The following is an 8,220-nucleotide window of genomic DNA, read 5'->3' on the forward strand; positions in this document are numbered from 1 at the left end:
TGGTTCCTTCTGTTGTTCCTGCCCCTAGCAGTACTTCCTTGCTTATCTCTTCTCATATGTCTCTGTTCAGGAGCTAATGTTTCCTGTTTCTTGTCTCGTACAGCCTAAATATATTTCTCCTTCTCCGTGTTCACTAATGAGCAGTTTGTCCTTTAGGGCTGAAATGATCATAAAGGGTAGGGCAAGACTTGCCATCACTACACTGCGGAATCAACAAAAGCTTTGAGAAGTCGTAACATTTTAAAAAATAAATCTTTTATCTTCTTTAATGAAATACAAGTGAAATCTAGTTGCTAATGGCAATAAATGGTCATCACAAACATTTAAAGGATGTGGTTGATAGGTGTAAGTGTGTAAATTTTGTGCTATTCATGGGTTATTTACAATGTGAGTTTAAGCACAACATGAGCAGTCTGGCTCACAGGTTTCCTTTCCAGCTTAGACTGGCTGCAGTTTGGACACAGAGTATGCAAAGAATTCATAGGAAGGTCTGAATTCAAGCCATTTATCTGTGATCCAAGGTGTACATATTCAGTCCACAAGGACTTGATCCATCCAAGCTGTCAATTCATGCTAAGTGGGTTTGAGATTTCTCTCTGGGAGGACAAGTGAGGTCTTTGCTGAGCAAGTCTTTGCATATAAACAATGTGGACAATTGAAGACAAGCCTTAACAGCAGGCAGGGAGATGCTCTTTCCTGACTGTTTAGATGTGCCTAATACCTTCTTGGGTGAATTTATGGGCAGTTTATGTTGGAAACATATGAATAATGCATATGTAGACATATCAAGCTATTAATCTCTTTTTCCAAGTTGATTAAGACATAAATTCTATGAGGTAGTTTTTCCCTCTTTAAAGGTCAGGTTACTGATAAATTTTTTTTGCAGAGTTTCTCCCTTTTAACAGAAATCTGAATAATAAATAACAGCAAATGTTTTGAGCTAGTAGAACCATTGATTTAAATGGAACTGTATCGAATTACAAAAAATAGAAGTCACATACATATTTTCAGAAATTTGCGGAAGCTGTGTTTGCTGGTTTGTCATACTTTTCCAGACATGTTAGCTGCAGTGACTGAATTTGTGTTATCTTGAGAGGGATAGTGTCTAGACTGACAAAACTAACAGTGAAATCACTACCAAAAAATTATTAGAGACCCTCAATACTGTTATGATCTTTGGTTTTGAGTCTAAAAAAGAAGGATAAATATGAAGGATAAATATATTCATTATTTCTGTAGATGAAGAAAATATATTGAAATTCATAGTCAGTCAAGAAGACATGATACTGCAACACTTAGGAAGAAAATATGACATTATTTATGGAAAGAGGTCATTGAGGCTAGTCACATAATGGTTGCAGAAACTGATATTAATCACAAGTTAAGTTAAATTAATATCACCTATTATTATATTATAGAGAGCTATTATCACAGTATTTAAGTGATATTAGTGACTTTGGTCCATAAATTAAGAAAGTTTTGACATCACAGATGAGGAAACTTGGGTAATTGAAGATAAAGTGCCAAAAGAATTGATCACTTTACTGCCTGGACAAAAGCACTGGAGTAGGTGCTGTCCTCTGAAAGTCTGGACTCAGCAGAGATGTCAACAATTTCATCTCTGGCCAGACTGCTTCCAAAATCAAGGTCCCACAAGGCTCCATGGGAATTAATTCCCACTGACAGGGACCATGCTCGTGACCCCAGGAGCTGCTTGCACTTGTATTCCTGAGAGCCAGGGCTTTCTCCAGAGGCCCTGGGAGCAGCAGCAGCAGTGAGCCCACAGCTGAGCCTCTGCCCAGGTGTGTCAGCAGGCATGAGTGTGGCCAGTGGTGGCCTCAGGCCCTTTGTGGGCACAAGGCTCTCCTTACAGAGCCAGATGGGTCAGCACAGACATTAAGAACTGCTTTCCTCTTTGTTAATATGGAAACTTCCACTTGGGACACCTACTTTGTCTATGACACCTCAATTATTTTATCTATTAATACAATCAGGACAAACTGTCTGTAAGGAGAAACACTGTGCAAAGACTAATCTTTTGTGATTGGCTGTGGCCATGCATTGAGGTCCTATCATTTTCAGTGCCATTTACATTACTCTTTTTACTTTTCTTCACCTGTTCAGGTTCCACCTCACTCCATCACTCATGTTCTTGGAGATCTTGTTTTCTTAAAGCTCACAAGTATGTGCACTGTTGAACTTGTATGAATTAGAGGAAGGGTTTATTTTTAATGTAATACTTCTGTGCGATGCTTTCTCACAAAATATTAGTGTGAAACTCCCTCTCTCCAGTCTGTTGGGCACTGAGAGCACTGTCTGTAAAATGAGTGTGTTTTGTTGTAGTACTGGGGTAATAACATTTGAACAAAGAACAGTAAGAGCATAGTTTAACTTTCCCAAATTTTCCCATATTGTGGAAGATTTCCCAAAGATCTGCTCTTTAAAAATCTCCATATTTTAAAAAAATTGGATGAGTTGTCTTTTATAACTAGGTCTGTTGCTACTCAATTTGGAACATTATTTCACTGTCTGTTTATCCATCCATCCATCCATCCATCCATCCATCCATCCATCCATCCATCTCTTTGTATCTGTATAAAGTAGCCATAGAATCTGTTGATAGATCATAAATCAATGTCAGCTCTCAACAATTTGTGAATACAAATGTGATTAAGTTTGATGCTGTGCCCATTTTTCATTTATCAGGTTTCCATATACAGTTCTCCAACTTCTGTTATTCTTTCACAATTAATACCTTAACTTCTTGTGTATCTGCTTTCTAAAAGAGAAGGAGGGAAAGGAAAGGAAAGGAAAGGAAAGGAAAGGAAAGGAAAGGAAAGGAAAGGAAAGGAAAGGAAAGGAAAGGAAAGGAAAGGAAAGGAAAGGAAAGGAAAGGAAAGGAAAGGAAGAAACCATTAAAAAAATCTGAAAAAAATTAAAGAGAAAAAGAGAAAAATCTGAGAACATTTCAAATCTTGTTAAAATGCTTTCATGCTATGAACCTGTGTCTGTATCTGTAGTTAAAACAGACAAAATAATTCAAGTATAATTCCCTCGAACTACTAGGGAATTGCCTTTGACAGTGCCATAGGAAGTTAAATTGTGGATGTAGATATTCACCCTGAACCTTGATTCACCTGAAAGTGTTTAGATAACTTCTCCTGTAGACTGAAAGTGGCACAGGGAAACTCACAGGGAAAAAATGAAAAAAATTAAAAATGTTGCAACCCACCTGCCCAAAATAACCTGAACATCTTTTTCCCTTTGTGCATTATCAGATCTAATCTTTAAATGCATGTTACTTTTTAAGATTTATGAACTTTGGCCTCATTTTAAAAACAGATGTCATTGCAGATAATATGTCTCAGCTGTTAAAACCTGAGTATTTTAACTACTCAGCACTCTCCGTTCATTTGCTGGTCATTGTTTAGCTTTCAAGAGAGAATTAAAAGTGGATAGCCTTGACTTTTGTTTTATCTTCCTTTTGTTCTCAATTTGTTTGTGCATTTTTTTAATATATTTTTTTACTTTTTTTTTAGTTTTATTACTTTCTGTATGAGAAATAGAAAGCAAGTGAGAGCAAGAGGAAAACGGCATGGTTCTGAACACCTGCAGAGACAGAGGAGTGGAAATTTACTGGTTAAAGGTGCCCTGCCAAGAATCTGAATTGTAGAAACAGCAAGAACTTTTATCTTGCTATCTATTTTGCTTCTCTGTTTAGGATTCTCCCTAGCTGGTACTCCAGAGGATTACAGAAATGTAATACCTAAATATTTCACACATACAAATGTATTTTATTGTTCCATAACCCTAGAGAAATCAGAAGACACCTCCACCTTACACATATGGGAAACTGAGTGCACAATAGATTGTGGAATGGTGATAACTTGGGTGGCAATTAAAGACTGTACCCCAGGTCACTTCTTATTGGCCCACAAATACAAAGGCAGAGTCTTCTGAAATATTAATATTAACTGAGCCTGCTGAATGAAGCTTCCCTATTCCACTCAAATTTCCATGTTCATAGTCTTTCTTTCTAGACCAGAAAGAGAACAAAAGGCCTACTACTCTCAGAGCACTCCTCGCAGCTTTGGCTTTCCATTAAAACCATGACTGTGAGCAAATCTCCAGCTTTAGATGCTATGCTTGTCAAGAGGAGTGGCAGAGAAAGATTTCTATTCCTCCAAGTTCAACACCTGTGAGAGCTGGTCAGGCATGTTCAGAATAGCTTGTTTTCTTCATTCTTTGGAGAATTAAAGATTGGCCAAAGCACTCAGACAAGCTGTACCATTGCTTTAGAGCAAAGCAGAAAGTGCTTTAAAAGCCTGAGGATGCTCCTTGCTCACAAACTCACAGTCACTTTCTCATGTTTGGGAACTGGCAGGGACAAAGGATGTCTGTGCCAGCCTGCACAGCAAGCAATGCCTGCCTCCAGCTGGGATGGTGGACATGTCTCACCTGATCAGCATCCTGTAACATCCCCACTGCTGTTGGCAGCACTGTTGCTCTTACTCTGCCAGAGACTCAGAGTTTTAAAGACTGAGTTTATTTCTTGTAGCTAGAGTAACTGGGATGAGTGCAGAATCAGTGGGGTTGATCTATGATGACCTGCTCAGTCTTTTCTTGTTAGATGTTAGATGAGTTGGTCACCCTGATCTTAAACCCAGATTCATGAAAGACACATATTTTTGGGACAGTCTCATGGTGAGGCCCAAGATTTTAGTAGGAATTAGAGAAAGTAGTTGTCTTGAGTTTGGCATTTGCATCCTTCTAAATTTACTATGTCAGTGATTCAGACTTTACTAAGGATGTGTCTGATGGGTTTGAATCTGAATTTTGCAACAGTAGAAGACTGAAATAATAAAACAAGACTGTTGCCCTGATCCCTGATTTGTCAGCTTTATGATTGCTTTCATTTCTACTGGAGCTTTCTCACACTTGTGACAAAAACAAAAACTGATACTTTGTAAATAACACATTCTTTCCAGGGAAAGGACAAATTGATGGACTTCTGAGTTGACCGCTAAGATCAGAAGAGTGTTCCTCTCGTCCCCCAATCCTTGACCAAATCCCAAAAACTATTTAAGTTAAAATGCCCAAAATAAACTCCCCTTTTCCTTTTCACCTCACATCCTGACGGGTGAGTGTGGTTCTTTTCATGTCCTCTTGTGACACAAGACCTTGATCTTGTCTGCAGTACGTTAACTTTTAGGACGCTTGATCTCACTTAGACCTCACACTGTGAATAATAACAGATCAAACACACTGAAGCCTGGACAAACTAGGCAGCAATGGGGCCACTCCCAAGTAGCCACAGAGCATGTCAGCTTCAGTTCACTACTGGGGGAAGCTCCTCTGGGCCCCATCTTGTTCACTTCTACAGATCATAGTATATTTTAGAGAAAATTCATCTCTGCCTCATGCATACAAAATGCTGGAGAATTTTTTCAGGTATGAAACTTCACTTAACTCATGTAGATGTAATGATACAGTAAAAACTTCCGCATCTTCATACAGCAAATGTCTAAAACAGACTCCCAAGAACAATATTCTCAAATTGCTTGTTTCTTCCCAACAAAGGAAGTCTAGAATAATTTGTTCAGATAGAGGTCTCTACATTGTGTACATTTGCATTCAATCAAATGAAGACATCTGATATTTTTACTCTCAATCTTTCAGCATGCTTTGAACTTCATGCTGCATTCATGTTTGAAATCTATAGAGTAAAATAAAAATCAGTCTGTTATTTTAAAGCAGGAAAATGCACACACAAGTTTACAAATTCCTGAAACTCACCTAGGTCAGAAGAGAATTTCAGCAATGCACCAACTGAAAGTCACAGCATTACCTTCAGACTGTCCAGTTTAGGTGCCAATGTAGTTATTGCAACTATTTCTCTCAACTGATATTTATAGAACAGACATATATATGGTCTGGCCATGTAATATCAAAAGAGATGAAGGAAAAATAACTTTTAGGACATCAGAGTCATATAGCTTAAATTAGGCCTCTATTGGGAGGACAGAGTGCATGTTACCTTATGCCATCAATGCAATAGGCTATTTAGAGTAGTGTGTATGCACATGTAGTTTAGGCATGTATGTGAAACAACAACAGGATTTCAATACAGCTAAGTGGTTTTCTGAATATGTGTAAGATAAAATGTTTTGCTGAACTGGTGTTTATGCACTTGTCAGATTTCAAGTTTCAAAAAAAATTCCCTAAGAAATAACATCATTTAAAGATAAATAAAAACCCACAAGCAGTAATGGAGGAAATGCTTTCTCAGCTACTTTCCTATTATACCAGTGGCTGAAGTGTTTTCTTGATATTCCCCGTAGTTATTCTTTTTCAGTTGTTCTGGTTTATTTTTTTCCAGTTTACTTAAGATATGCCAAAATTAAAGCTGAAAGACGATCATTTGCAAGAAAGGAGAAACTGCTCAAAAGAGCTCAGAGAATGAAAAGGAAATCTTAGCCTGTCTTTCCATGCAGTTTAATCCCAGCATTTATTTGTAAGCACTCATTTTGCTGGCCCATTCGTCTAATAGTTAACTGCTTCTGGCAAGGAGTTTTTAACGTCGTGTATACAAAGAGATGCAGGGGGTTAATAGCATGAATCCTAAATTACTATCCAAAGAAAGCTGTGATTATCCAAACAGCAATTTCAATTCCTAGCCAGCCTCCAAACACAAAAGACTTATAACCAAAGATATGCAACAAGGAGACATTTCTGTGCTTTTAAACATTAAATTTATAGTGCAAGAATCTTTTAGCAGTGTATGGACTTTTTCTTCCAAGAAGACAGCACCTGCTGGCAGGGATTTAACTTTGTTCTGGTGTCTCAAGTGTGACTGTATTTATGTGTTAAGAAAAACACACAAAGCTGCAAATTAGTTGCTTGGTCACTCACATAGACAATAAAATGTACACGTTCTTGCATTAACAACCTACAGTTTTCTGCTCAGTGCACACTGGCTCAAAAAAGCTTGTCCCCATATGTCACAATTATTGGTTTACTGTTAAGCTCCAGATGATCTGTTAAATGGCAGAAAAAATAGTGTAGGAGGACATCTGATGGGCTAACATTCCTTGTTATCCTATATCTTTTGTTTCTTATAAATCTTTTGCCTTTGTTTGCAGTGGTTAATAAGGAGAAATAATCCTGATCCGCTTTTGTTGAGAAGATCCAAGTGGACGTTTCCTCTGACTTGTAAATTGCTTTCTAATTGCTTTCTTCTCCATAAAGCAAATACAGCTTGGGCTATTTGTGTCAGTCGAAGAGTAAGAATTAAAATTCCCATTTTCTTTCTGTTTGTTTCATACAAATGTACAAAAAGGCATAGATGTTCCTTGGTCTGACACTCTCATTCCCACAACATTTTGGGAAGGGATGGGTGGTGGGAACACAAAATACTCTGACATTCCTTTTCTAGTAAAAGAACAAAACAAAAACCAACCATGAAAACACTGAACCAGTACTGAGCAGGACATGAAGAAACCAATGGGCAGGTTCTGTCTTTGTCTCACCTTCACTCCCTTATCACAGCAAGTCCAGCTTGTCCTTTGAGGTAAATAACTTAGCTGCTTCAGGATTGCATTCAGAAGGTATGGGAGGTTTGGGAGGAGCAGCAGAGATGACCAGTGCCCTCATGAAACACTGGATCCAATGAGAAGTACAGGGGCAATTAATTGGTGCAAAAACATGGAGGAAACATTCCACTAATAAATAAGATGCAGAAGTTTCACTTTGAGCCTAAACCTGTCTTCTTCCTTGACTGTGCAACACCAACATGTTACTTTTGAACAGCATGGGCACCTGAGCCTTTGGAGAAGTACAGACAGCGGCAGCAAGCCTACAAGCCTCATTTACATAATCTGCCCAAGCAAGACTACAGCTACTATGGGAAACGGGACACTGGCTGAAATGCATCTTTGGATCTGACTGATACAGCCATCCATATGTTTTGACCTCACTAGGGGCAGGTGTATGGATCACTCCAACCTGGGAACACATTTTGCCTGGTCAGTTTCTGAAGAATACTTTTGTTAATCTGTACAAGGATATTTATTATTGAAATTTAAGTATAAAAAATACAGATTATTGAATTTAGTGAAAGAGGAGTAATATTTAATGCATTATATAGGAAGACTTTAATGTGGCATGAAGACCTGGTTTCTGGCCTTTTTTAAAGGAAATATTTTGTGGTGGCCTTAGGTC

Source organism: Zosterops lateralis, assembly GCF_965231275.1.
Source record: "Zosterops lateralis genome assembly, chromosome: 3".
Taxonomy (NCBI): domain Eukaryota; kingdom Metazoa; phylum Chordata; class Aves; order Passeriformes; family Zosteropidae; genus Zosterops; species Zosterops lateralis.